This window comes from Peromyscus maniculatus, chromosome 20, assembly GCF_049852395.1.
Source record: "Peromyscus maniculatus bairdii isolate BWxNUB_F1_BW_parent chromosome 20, HU_Pman_BW_mat_3.1, whole genome shotgun sequence".
NCBI lineage: Eukaryota > Metazoa > Chordata > Mammalia > Rodentia > Cricetidae > Peromyscus > Peromyscus maniculatus.
In genome coordinates, this window is record NC_134871.1 from 29,173,556 (window position 1) to 29,186,970 (window position 13,415).

The following is a 13,415-nucleotide window of genomic DNA, read 5'->3' on the forward strand; positions in this document are numbered from 1 at the left end:
TTCTCCAAAGATGAGGATTATTATATATGCCAAGAATCATTAACAGCAAGAATGTTCTTTGTTACATTCCTTAACAAGTATGGTTAAGTATGAACCAAATTCCTTTGCTAACTCAATGAATGAATAATCTGTACCTCCTATAAAAATTTAAATTAATCACATAAATTTAACAGTAAATGATTTTTAATATTTATTCATAATCTTAAAATAATTTTCTCACTTCTATTTGGAAATCACTAAGTTAAACAATCACTCAGTAGCTTTCATTTTTCACCAATTTCTTTCTAGGTATACACCTTACAGTCATTCTATAAACTATTTTCTCACTATATGAAAACTACTAGAATCAAAGGCCAACAACAACATGGTAATTATCAATAATAACAGTAATAATGCCATCTTTTAAATGACTCTTTGTTGATAAGTTTTTAACCTATAATGCCTTTCTTTTTATTCCATTCATGCAGTATACACACACACAGACACACACACACAGACACATACACACACACATACACACACACACACATACACACACACACACACAGACACACACATACACACACACACACACACACACACACACACACACTTTCCAAATTATATATCTGAAACCAGGCTGAGGGAGTGGCTTATCCAGCTGTTGCATACATGGAAGAACTAGGACACAGGCCTAGATGGTGTTTCCAAGTTTATTTCCCAAACTTGGCTCTTGTTCCAACATCTGACTACTTTGGTTTGAGCTGAGCCTCCTTTTCTACTCCACCACACACATTCCATTCTGCGTGATTTCTACTCTTTTCTCTTTGTGTGGTTTGACTGCTCCTTTGTTCTCTGTTACCCTCTATAGTTCTGATCACTTTCACCATTTTTCAAGTCCTCATTATCTTGATGAATATTTCTTTTCTTGTAGCTTCAATACAGAATTATTTGTCACATGCTACATGAGCTCTACTCATTCTGCCATTAATATTTGAGGACTCTAGCAAGCATTTGCAGGTTCTACTCAAGGAACTAGTGGTTCATTAGTGAATAAGGCTTCCTCTGCTGGAGCTTATGTTTCTGTTGGAGTCTCACTTCTAGCATACATTTCTATTTTTTAATCTCTATGACAACAGCAACAATGCTTGAGTTTACTATGCCTATGAAGGAACAATATAATTTTACTGCTGTGCAGCTCATTACAGAATCACTAGTGTCTGTCTTCCTGGTATGGGTATAGAACTATCTGATATCAGAGACTATACAAGTAAACATAGTGGAAACACAAGCTAATGTATTTTAGGACATCTCTGGGAGGAGTTTATAAGGGAATTCTAAGGAGAAACTGCCTAGAGGTTGGTTTCCTATGTAGGGAAAGCAAGATCCAAAATACATATTTCTTAGAAATATGTGTTGGGTACATTTTAAGAGATTTTGAATTGGACAGCTGCAGAAAGTGCTGACTAAGGAAAGATTGGGTAAACTTGGGAAGACTTCTGAAACTTCAGCTGTCTCTACCAATTTATTATGAGTCTATTTAACATCTGAAAAAAAAGCCTTTGAACCTTCAAAATAATCAGAATAAGTAGGCTAATGAAAGGAATAAAGGCTTTGATGAAGGCAATGATATGTGCTCACCAAATTTTTTTCCTCTTCTCCTGACTAGACAGGAAGACAGCACTTCCTGATTGTCTTGCATAGAGCCATGTGATAAGTTCTGCCAATGGAATTTGGGCAGGGCATGCTATTCCAAGACCTGGGTCTGAAAACTTGGCAAACATCCATCTTCCATGGATGGTGCAGTGGCCAGTGGAGAACTTCCAAGCTCTAAGGCCTTTAAGGCCCAGAAAGGCCAGTTAGATGGGAGAGTCTGAGTAACTGGATAACTGTTCATTACACCACATCTCCTCCAAGAGCACAACCATAGGCTGGTTCCTATTGGAATGTGATATAACCATGAACTAAATGTTTATTGTAAGTTAAAGATATAGGACCATTCATTCCAGCTTCCAGTATTGCTTACACTGAGTAGTTTTGTCCTATTTATTTGTGCCTTGAACTCTCTCATTTCTAATGGTATGTAGGACCAGAAAATAGGGAATACTACTGTATGTGTATTTGTAATGCATATCTTAAATCAAATATATAATTATTAAGTAATTTTTAATATGCAAAATATCAAGACTAGCACTAGGTATTTAAAAAACTATTATCTGAATATTTTTAAGACAAGAGATTCTAAAGTTGACATGTCCATGAATAAGCCATGTTAGAGTTGACTATTACTAACTTCATTACTCATGGTCATTACTCATTTTCCTTTAGTAAATGCACCTGTTCAATATATATCTGCTTTACTCAAAAGTAGTAAATGGATAGACTTAGCAAATAATTGTCATCATCTGATAAGCAGGGTAAAATTTGCAGAGCTGATTTCTGGGTAGGAGTGGCCCAACTCTGTAGTTTGAGAAAAGACTAATAATAATTTAGTAGTCTTGGCAGCAAGAACCATACTGTGTACAGATGTAAAGCTCCAGGATATCACAACTCTTTCCTGTGCTGGTAAGTCATTGTCCAAGACCTAACTCATGTGTCACAGGAGTGAGTGTGGCTGAAGGACATCAATTAGCATGGAAGGTACTGAATTTCGGGAGGAAAGCCTATGTCAGCATGAAGTTTTGGGTATGTTATTTTTATAATCCACAGACCCTTATAAAGTAGCAACTATGAGATAGAATTATGAGTGGGCAGTGAGGTTAGCCAAAGGCTCTTACTCTTGCTTTATCCTTTGGCATAAATCAAGATCCTAAGAGAATGCTGCCATCCCTGCCACTACCCCTGGGATCCTGATGTGTTTTTCCCTACACATACCCAGCTGCACACTGCTCAGGCACAGAGTAAACACTGCCTACTCCAAACTAATTTCCTGGGTGTTCCTCCTCCAGGTCATACTCTCTCTTTTTACTTTTCACTACATCTGTATGTTTTATCACTTATAATATTTGCCTAGCTTTTTAAATATGTTCATATTTTACTTCTTTTTATAATTGTTGGGACAACTGTGTTTTGGAATCATGGGATTCCAAGAGAACAGAAGCAAGCTTATGAATATTGGTAATTGTTCTTCCAGGCTGTCTCTCACCAAAAAATGGGGCTAAAGTTAGTATCAGGACACAAATAATATTTTCTCTTTTGTTTTTTTGGTCTCTAGATTACCATTCCATGCATGCCTGGCTCTACAACATAAACTATTGGCCAATGTCCTTACCTCTCTCAGCTTTAGTTTATTCTCACATTAAATGAGATTAGTAATAAGATTATAATAGGAAATATTTAGAAAGATCCTAGCACACATTTCAACAAATGGGGTTATTATCATCACCATTATCATTACCACTATCCCCCCACCACCACTATCATTTCATTTTAAAATTGCAGAGGATTTTGGTTATTTTAAACAGAAATTAAAAACTCAAATGTCTTTACAAACTAGAAAAGCAATCTGAAAATAGTAAAATATGAAGGGAAGTAGCCAGTCACAACACTGTATGATGAACGCTGTTGTAAGATTACTAAGAAGACACAGAGTGGGGATCTGAAACACTAACAGAAATAGCAGCAAGAGCGTGTTACTAATACTAAGAGATGTAAATGTTAAGACACGGTCAGCTGAGAATATAAAGATAATGAGAAGTTAGCTAAGAGGACCAGAGAAGAAGACTGATAGCAGTGGAGGGGTCAGAAGAGAAAATGAGTATAATGTATATTATATTGGTAAACTGCCATACACAGTTTAAGCTCACCGAGAAGCTGACTCTGAAAGATGGATTGCCTCCTCCCATTTCAGACCCAAATGTGTTTGTCTCAAAAGTGTTCTCAAAGGTCTTTTGTCTGGGGATGATCTAGTACCCCTCCCCCAACTCTGTGACAAGGAGAGAAGAGAACAGCTAAAGAGCCCAAGTAAAACCATAGTGCCCTTGAGAATGGCTACAAAGTAAAATGTTTCATATTGAAGCTGTTATTCTCCACATTATGATACAAGAGTGTGTGCAGAGAAAAAGAGAAGCCAGTAGTTCAGCCATGGCAAGTTCATCCACAGACAGAAAGCTCAAACTAGGAACTCCAACTGATTGCCTCAACTGTCCCAGTTGGTTCCTTCTAGAAGTCAAGAGCCACCAGAGTGGTGGTATTATCCTTGGTGTGATTTGTTCCTTTACTCAGAAGGCTCACCTAGAGAACACTGTTCAGCTTAGGACTCTCTCAGTCAGGAATTTCAGCTGAATTCTGTAACAGGGCATCCCCAGCCAATTTCTACTACATGTTTTGAACAGCTGATTTAATGTTCTTTTGCTGTCTGTCTTCCTGCCCATCTTTCCTATCTATCTATCTATCTATCTATCTATCTATCTATCTATCTATCTATCTATCTATCTAACTATCTATCTATCTATCATCTATCTATGCCTATCTATCTATTCACACATACATACATCCCACCCTTCATATTAGTTCTTTTGCTAAATCATCTCTCCAGCCCATATGGAACAATGAAGAACTATGAAATGAGTTGACATCCTTAAGAAACTTGTATTGTGGGGCTGGAGAGATGATTCCATGGTTAGGAGCACTGGCCTCTCCTACAGAGAACCCAAGTTTTATTCCCAGCATCCTCACGGTAGCTCACAACCATCTGTAACTCCAGGACTAGAGGATTCAATACTCTATTCTGGCCTCCTTGAGCACCAAGCACACACAAGGCATACATATAAAACACCCAGACACATAAAATAATGTAAAATAAAAACTATAAAGTAAGATGGTATAGCAAAAGTGAAGTCCAAGTGGAAAGCAAGTAATGAGCAGGCTGGGGATCTGGCAGTGTCAGGTTTTGAAGAATTGTATACGCCATGTTTATGAGCTTGCCTAGAAAGCGATGGGAAGCCACATTTTAAGAGAATAACCAAAGCACTGCAGTGAAGATAAGTTCTGAGTGGTTTCACTAAGGCAACAGCATGGCAAGTAGAGTTGAGTCTACATTTCTGGGGCAGAATTGGCATGTTGTAGGAATTTATTGAATGGAGAAGGTGAGTGAGGAGAAGAGCTTGTGTGGGTTGGAGTAAAGTAAGATTAAAAAGAACATGATGAATGTAAACACTTTAGGACATCCAAGTGGTCAGTATCAGCTATATATATATCCCCCAGAGATACAAAATTGAGAATCTATAGGAAACTTCCAGAAACAGAAGGTGAACAAGAGTTCAAAGGTGATATCTGTGGTGATATATTGTGTACCCTGATAAACTTATCTGGGGATCAGAGGACAGAGCCAGGCAATAGATTAGACATAGAGGCCAGACAGTGGTGACACACACCCTTAATCCTATCCCTTGGGAGCGAGGCAGAGATCTGTCTGAATCTCTGAGTTCAAGGCCACACTGGAAACACAGCCAGGCAGTGGTGGCATACACCTTTAATCCCAGTACTGGGAAGCACACACACGCCTTTAATCCCAGGAAGTGATGTCAGGGCAGACAAAGGTATATAAGGCATGAGGAAACAGGAACATTTGTTCTTGAGGCTGAGGATTTCGTAGAGGTAAGAAAATGACTGCTTGTTCTGTTTCTGTGATCTTTCAGCTGTTACTCCAATATCTGACTCCAGGGCTTTTATTAATAAGACTGTTACAGATAACTATTAACCCTTTGTGGTTGTGGTAGTTTGAATGTAATTGATCCCCATGAGCTCATAGGGAGTGATATTATTAGGAGGTGTGGCTTTGTTGGAGTGGGCATGGCCTTGTTAGAGGAAGTGTGCCACTGTGGGGACCAACTTTGAGGTTTCCTATGCTCAGGATATTGTCCAATGTCTCAGCCAACTTCCTGCTGCATGTAAGATGTAGGACTATTCCTCCAGCACCACATCTCCCTGAATGCTGCCATGCTCCCTGTGATGATGATAATGGACTGAACCTCTGAACTGTAGCTGCCACTTCAATTAAATGTTTTCCTTTATAAGAGTTGCTGTGGTCATGGTGTCTCTTCACAGTAATAGAAACTCTAACTAAGACAGTGATAGAGTATAAGGAGAGGAATCTAAAAAATATTCTAAATCTAAAAAAGGAAGAAGGAGATGCAAAACTCAGAAAGAGGAATTTTTAAAGAAGTAGAGCTGTTCCTTCCCTTATGATGGGGATTATGTCTCAACCAACCCAATGTAAGTAGAAAATTCCCTATGCTGAAAATGCCCTGAACCTATCTAACCTATTGAACCTTGTATTTTAGCAACACAGAACATTGTAGAGTACCATGATATTGAAGTTGACTAAGAGAGTCCTACTTCTGCCCAGCAGAAGTATCAGGACCAGACATCATTACCTGGAGAAAAGGTCAAAATTCTAAGTGCAGTTTCTACTAAATTCCTAAAAATTGTAAGTCAAATTATTATCAAAATAATCTTTCAAAGGGATCAAATAAGGAAAAGGGCTAGAGTGGATTCATCTGAGTTGGACCAGAAGAAGACTTTTAGATTTCTGGGATATTTTGAGCACTTAGAATCTTGTGAGGCTGCTCCATGTAGAATCTAGGCTACTGGGAGAGGAAAGATGAGGGGGAGGAGGGATGAGGGAGAGGAAGAAAGGTTTTGTTGCAAAGAAAAGAAAGTCCTTTAGTCAAGTAAGAGTGTGCACATATTTTTAATATGAAAGTCCTGAAGATTTTTATTTTGATGGAATACTTTAGTCAAAATAAAATTGAATACATAAGATAGAAATAATTGCCAGATTGACATGCATGAGGCTGTGAAGGGACAGAACCCATAGCACAGCACAGGATAAAAACAAGGATACAAATCCTGTTGTAACTGAGAGGAAGAGTGGAAAGAGATGGGAGACTATATGGTCATTTCCGGAGCCTGGGGCGTGGGGTGGGTGGAGAGCAAGAGACTAACCCTAGTGATGAGTAACAGTGGGCAAGGCACTGATTGTCACTTAGAGTGGGGTGAGAGGCTTCACTGAGGGCCAGGCTTAAGACTAGAGGCCAGGACTTCACATAGGCACCAAGTGGGTGTATGTCTGTGACCTATCCAAGAAGCTCCCAGCTAACTCAAATGTATGGGCCAAGGCAGCAGATGAGTGAATTGGCCCAAGCTGTTTGACCTCCGAGGAAAAAGCACATGTCGTGATGTGTTTAATGATTTCCTTAGTCTGAGGTTTCATTATGAGTTTGGACAATTTGCAACCCTGCAAATCATATGAGATATCCCTGATGCTATGTTGAATGCTAATCCATCTAGCTAGACATTGCAACTTGCAAGGGAATTGGAGCCTTTAAACTCAATTCTCTCTTGACACTTGAGAAATGACTGGAGAACAATGTGTCCAATTCTTAGTCCTTGGAGAGTCAAACACAAAAGTGTTTTATAAGAGTGATCTGAGAAGAATTTTGTTCTTATAATACTTATTCTCAAAGAAGAAAACAAAAAAGCAAGGGGATTTGCACTTAACCTTGACAGGGGAGGAGCTTGTGAAGGACATTCTCCCCTCTGGTTTTTGATACCTCTGACAGCATGGAATTCCATGGTGAACACCTAATGGGCACTCCAAAACAGACTGTAGCATTTCCATTATGACTCCCAGTAGTTCAGAGACTATGGCTACTAGCAATGACAAATGTTAGATGTAAAGCAGGAGGTGAAGGGCCTTGGTTCTCCATAGAGGCCTAGGCCTTACAAAGAACAATGAAAGCAAGGAGTGGGGGCTTCCTGTCCTTCTTTCCCTGGTGATTGCAATGATTAATCCTCTTTGTCATTGTGACTGGATTTGGAGTCATCTAAGAGACAGCTTCTGGTCATGTCTGTACGGTGTCTCTAGAGAGGTTTAGCTGAGAAAGAAAGACCCACCCTGAATGTTAGCAGCACCATTTCTGGGGCTGGGTTACAACGCTGAATAAAAACAAAAAAGTATCAGCATTTAACGCTCTGCTTAATAGACACAATATGTCAAACCACCTCATGGTTCTGTTTTCATCTCTTTCAGGCCACAGTAGACTTTGTCCCTCAAATTGTAACAAAAATAAACCTTCATTTTGAAATTTTGCTCAATAATTTTTCAGAGTAACAACTAAAGTAATTAATACATAGACACCAAGCCCAAGTTCAGTCTTCACTGTTGTCTGTGATTTAACTGTGCCTTCCCTACACCTTTGGAGGAAGGTTCTCTACTGGGTAGTACTGCAGATAGACCTTTTGGAAAAGAATGACCCCCTAACACCCTGGCTCAATTCTGTGTTTGTATGAAAGTGAATACTTGAGGCCTTTAAACCTTATGGCTCTGAGGGTAACCACAGCTGACAGCAGTTCAAGGAACTTGGTGTTAAAATTCTGTGGCACAGTTTCCTGCTGGAATTTACATTGTGCATATTTTGTCCCCCATAATTGTAAGGCAAGGAAATCCTTCTGGAATATTAGCTGCTATTTACCATGATTTTAGCAGTCCATAATTTCAGTACTGAGGAGTAAACAAGTACAATTGGTACACAGCACCCGAATACATAAAACATAAACAAATAATTAAATGATAGGAACCATGGGCTTTGTTGAGTTGTAGAAATATCCAGGATAATTACAGCTTCTCTAGGAAGTTCAAGTGAGTCTCTCTCTGTCTCTGTCTATCTGTCTGTCTCTCTCTCTGACAGACACACACATGAATACACACACATGAACATATACCATGAAAACACACACACACACACACACACACACACACACACAGAGAGAGAGAGAGAGAGAGAGAGAGAGAGAGAGAGAGAGAGAGAGAGAGAGAGAGAGAGAGATGTTTCATTGACTTAATGCTTCCAGAGAAAAGATTCTTTACTCTTACTATTTCTAAGTCTCCAGATATTCCAAGCCCATACATTTCTAAATGCTCAATTGATTTGAGATCAGGTCAATTGAGCATAAATGAAAAAAGGCTGAAAATCAGTTTAAAAATATAGCACTTGTAAGAAGAATCTGAGATATGTTCCATGAAAATGTCATACTATTCTACAACTGATTTTATACTACCAAGAAAGTTGATAGGAGGACAAAGTGAAAGAAGAGAAGAAGGAAGAAGAGAAGGAAGAGAAAGGGGGAGCAGAAAGAGGAAGAGAAGGAGGGATGAGGATGGGAGGAAGGAGTAAGAGGAAGAGAAGGGGAGGATGAAGATGGGACAAAGGAGGAAGAGGAAGAGAAGGGGAGGATAAAGATGGGAGGAAGGAGGAAGAGAAGGGGAGGATGAAGATGGGACGAAGGAGGAAGAGGAAGAGAAGGGGAGGATAAAGATGGGAGGAAGAGAAAGAGAAGGGGAGGATGAAGATGGGAGGAAGGAGGAAGAGGAAGAGAAAGGGAGGATGAAGATGAGAGGAAGGAGGAAGAGGAAGAGAAGGGGAGGATGAAGATGGGAGGAAGGAGGAAGAGGGGGACATGGAGTAGGAAGAGGAGGTAGAAGCAGCAATAGTAGCTCCTTGTACTTGGGAACTGGCTGGATATTTCCAGGGAGGTAAAGGTATTGATAAAGAAGTCCTAATGGACTCCTAAGTTACCTCCTGGAATATTAGCATCAGACTAGGTCATTTTGCCTTTGTGACACATTGGGTCAAAACAATACATTTTATAATGCCATCTAAGCTCAGAAAAAGAGACAAGACCACTGTGCAAACCTCCAAATACCAAACACTCCACACTCCCTTCCTGGGTAATATGATTGACCATTGCTTCTTTACCAATTCCAGGGTAAGTCTCCATTGGACCTGTTCTCCCAAGCTACAAATTATTAAGATATTCAAAAGTGGGATTGCCTCCACTTCCTGAGAACACAGTTTTAAATGAACATCCCTGGAGTCTTGCCAACCCCCTAACCTAGCACATACTCAAATTTCTAGATCCTTCTTGGCACCCTTTCACTGAGACACCCCAGAACCCTCTATGATGGGTGTTCTTGTTCATAGCAGCAGTCACAAGCCCACTGTGTTCAACTGCAGGTTTTTTCTGGTCTCAGACACACAGAGCTGCAGAGCCTGGGTCTCTGGGCACCATTTTGAAATGATGGTGTCCTATGGGGTTTGGGGGGAAGGTGAGGTGAGTAAAACTGTGAGTGAGAACTCTTCAGTGACGGTGGGAAGGACCATGTATAAATTCTAATCCCAAAGGACAATGCAGGAGCTCCCTGCTGTTCCGCACCTTTTACTCTCTTGTCTGTGGTTTTATTGCAGGCACCCACACTGAGTTACTCACTGCTGGGAAGGGGGTGGCTGTGGAACTTGACTTTTATCCCACACAATATCCTAGGCTAGTTTGGCAGCTGGTTGCTACTCTCATCCAGTAAAATATGATTGACCTCTTAGGTTCTGAGTGTGGGAATTGTAAGACTTCCAAAGATACCCAGTAGAGGGTGGTTGAAAGAACATGACCTTTAATCTGGCATCTCTACATCTTTGTAGAAATAAACTGAACTCAATGAAGACAAAATAGAGAGTTAATAGGGAGTGTCTCCAAGGAAGTGGTTTTACAAACCATCTAACACAGAGAGAAATTCTTATAAAACATGAATAAATGCCTAGCTTTCTACTGGCATTTGGCTTCTATAAATATATTATTTATATAACTACACCCCCATGGAGAAACTAGCTTATTTTGCAAGTTGTGCCCCCACATTGGTCAGAACTTTGGCATGATGTGGTAGGAGGTAGAGATGATTATCTCACTGGAAACACGAGTTGTAATAAGTCCCACAATGTGGTTGGAGCATTAGCAACAGGTCCTGGAACACACCCAGGTCTCCCTGCTCCATAGCACTCTCAGCATTCCCCAAGTGGTTATTCTCTTGAAGCAGCCTCATTTGTTATTCTTCTGATTTTGGATCTTGATAGTATTAGCAAATGTGGGATAACACTGCCTAGATCATGCAATTCTCAAGTGTCTACAATAGGTGGTTTCTGCAGTGAAAAATTAATAAGGACCCAGAGCCCATTATGTTCATCAAAGGATGGTTTGTCAATTCAAGCATCGTGTGTGTGTTTGTGTGCGCGCACACACACAAGTCTATGTTCCTGTGCATGTGTATGAAGACTAGAGCACACGGTGTCACTGTGAGATGTCTTCCTAGCTCACTCTTCATCTTACATATTTAGCAGGGTCTCTCACTGGAACAATTTAGCTGGTTAAGCCTGCTCTGTCTCTGCCTCGCACGTACTGACCAGGATTTTAAATTGGCACTATGTCCACATGGCATTTATGATATAGTTTCAAACTCAGATCCTTACATTTGCATAGGAAGCACTTTATCTGTAGAGACATCTCCCAGTCCTGGTTCTCTGCATCTTTCCTGTCAGGGGAATGCAGAAGTTCTGAGCCCCAGCCCAGGCTTATGTTAATATCTAGGGAATGGGACTCAGGAATCTGCCCTTCTAATAAGCTTTATCTGAGATACTTAACTAAGCTGTTTGGAATATGACTATTCCAAGGGTAGGTGAGTGTTTTCAAAAACTCACTGATAGCTGAAGAAGACACCAAAAATCCCCATTCTATCTAATGTAGAAATCAAAACCCCAAGGGGTAGTGTCTGTGACAAATATTTAAATATGGAGTACCTAGTCAAAATTTCAGAAGGAGCCTGCTTAGTTTTCAATGATTACAAAATAAACAGATCTCAACAAGAAAGAGATATTTTCTTTTCCACATTTTTTTTGTAACAAGGTTGTGGCTTTAGTGTCCACAGCAGAGAAAACCCTATGTATTGGCTACAGATGAAAAGGAGTTCACAGATTGATGTGAGCAGAATGGGTGATCTCCAGTCTGTTCTCTATTGAGGACAGACTATGGAATGTGCCACACTCCTTAGAATTGCTTCCAGGCTCTGACAAGACACAGGAGGGGTAAATTGAGGTTGGGGGTGGGCACGGCAATTTTCTTTTCTTTTCTTGTTTTTTTTTGAGACAGGGTTTCTCTGTGTAACAGCCCTGGCTCTCTTGAAACTGTCTTTGTAGACCAGGCTGGCCTCACACCCACAGAGATCCAGCAGCCTCTGTCTCCTGAGTGCTGGGATTAAAGGTGTGCACTGCTGCCTGGCTGGATCAATTTCCTTAATAACCACAGTGCGAAGGCACTTAGGCATGGTGATATTACCAGTTGGGTAGATTTTTATATGGAAGTTATTCCAAGCATGATCTGGACTTCACATTTTATAGCTAAGCCACAGTCATTTTTTCTACATAGTTGTTTTAGTCGAGCTGTTCTGTTAAAATACCTATGGCTAAAATTATTAAAGGCAGATTAAGAATGCTACAAATCATCTACTATCTCAGTCATATTAAAAAAATCCATGCCACAGGTTCTGACTGCAAATGTCTCTTACAAACTCACAAAGGCCATGTGAGAGAAGAGAGAGCCTGCACCCCAGACCTTTAGAGGCCGGCCATGCTAGCACTTCAGTCTCAATTATTCTCATTTTCACCATTGAAGCAGGTAAATTTCAGTCTTTCAACAATTGCACAGCATCTGAAAACTCACAGAGAAATCACAAACACACTGTTTTTTCAAAGCTCTTTTAGGTTATGTGGTCTATAATAAGGTAAGCAATTTGTGTAAATTTCTTCACAGAAAAGCCTCATTAGGGACTTGACTGTGGGACATCCAGCCGAACAGCATGAGCCAAGTGAAGCAAGAGAGCCTTTTCCTGAGTGGCCACCTTGAGCACAGATGCTTGAAATCTGCTACGGGTGCGTAAATCAAGGCAAACAGCTATTTATACAATTAAAACTCTATTGATCCAAGAGGAAACATTTACATTTTTACTACATTATCAGCTTGGCAATGTGTGTGGTGAAAATTAACTACAGTAGGTGACATTTCATACCATTTCTTTCATTGCTAACACTTCTTCACCATTAATATTTTCAGGGAAAATGCAAAAGTGTGAAATATGTCAAGGAAGTACTTTTCTTTTCAAGCACTGTGGAGACAAGGCTAAAAATGTGCCTTTCTCATCTCTCTTTGCTTTTCATTTCAGTTTGGATGTATCATGTTTAATAACTGGAAGTCAAATATTCTTTGAAAGAAAACATTTTCAATATTATCTAATAAACTGTGCTTGTATACCACCAGAACAAATAACAAGAAATATTTCATTTTGATCAAGGGCTTTAAACTCCTAACTTCCTTTTAGCCAGATGCTGCACAAGGCACGTTTTAACCAACTACAGACTGAATAGAAAATACCTCATGTTAACAATAACCTTTTGTGTTTTCTAGTGAGATCTTTTCAAATTAATCTTTCCATATTCATATTATGAAATCCCAGTTCTTGTCAGTTCTCAGATGTAATGACAGCCTTTTGCATTTGTGATGCCAAGGAAGAGAATAGGGGTAGAACAGAGGGCACAAGCCTGGCTAATTTAGCT

At 39.9% G+C, this 13,415-nt stretch overlaps 1 protein-coding gene and 1 long non-coding RNA gene across 6 annotated transcripts in view; one reads left to right on the forward strand and one right to left on the reverse strand.

Moving 5' to 3' along the window:
• Positions 1-13,415, reverse strand: part of Cpq (carboxypeptidase Q) — a 429,601-nt gene that overhangs the window by 42,554 nt on the left and 373,632 nt on the right. The gene's annotated exons all lie outside the window — the stretch shown is intronic.
• The window catches only part of LOC143269745 (uncharacterized), a 40,181-nt gene that overhangs the window by 11,305 nt on the left and 15,461 nt on the right, over positions 1-13,415 (forward strand). For both annotated transcript variants that reach the window (XR_013046398.1, XR_013046397.1), the window contains exons 3-4: positions 289-367; positions 12,616-12,734. This is a non-coding gene — a long non-coding RNA (uncharacterized LOC143269745). The remainder of the gene's footprint in view (positions 1-288; positions 368-12,615; positions 12,735-13,415) is intronic.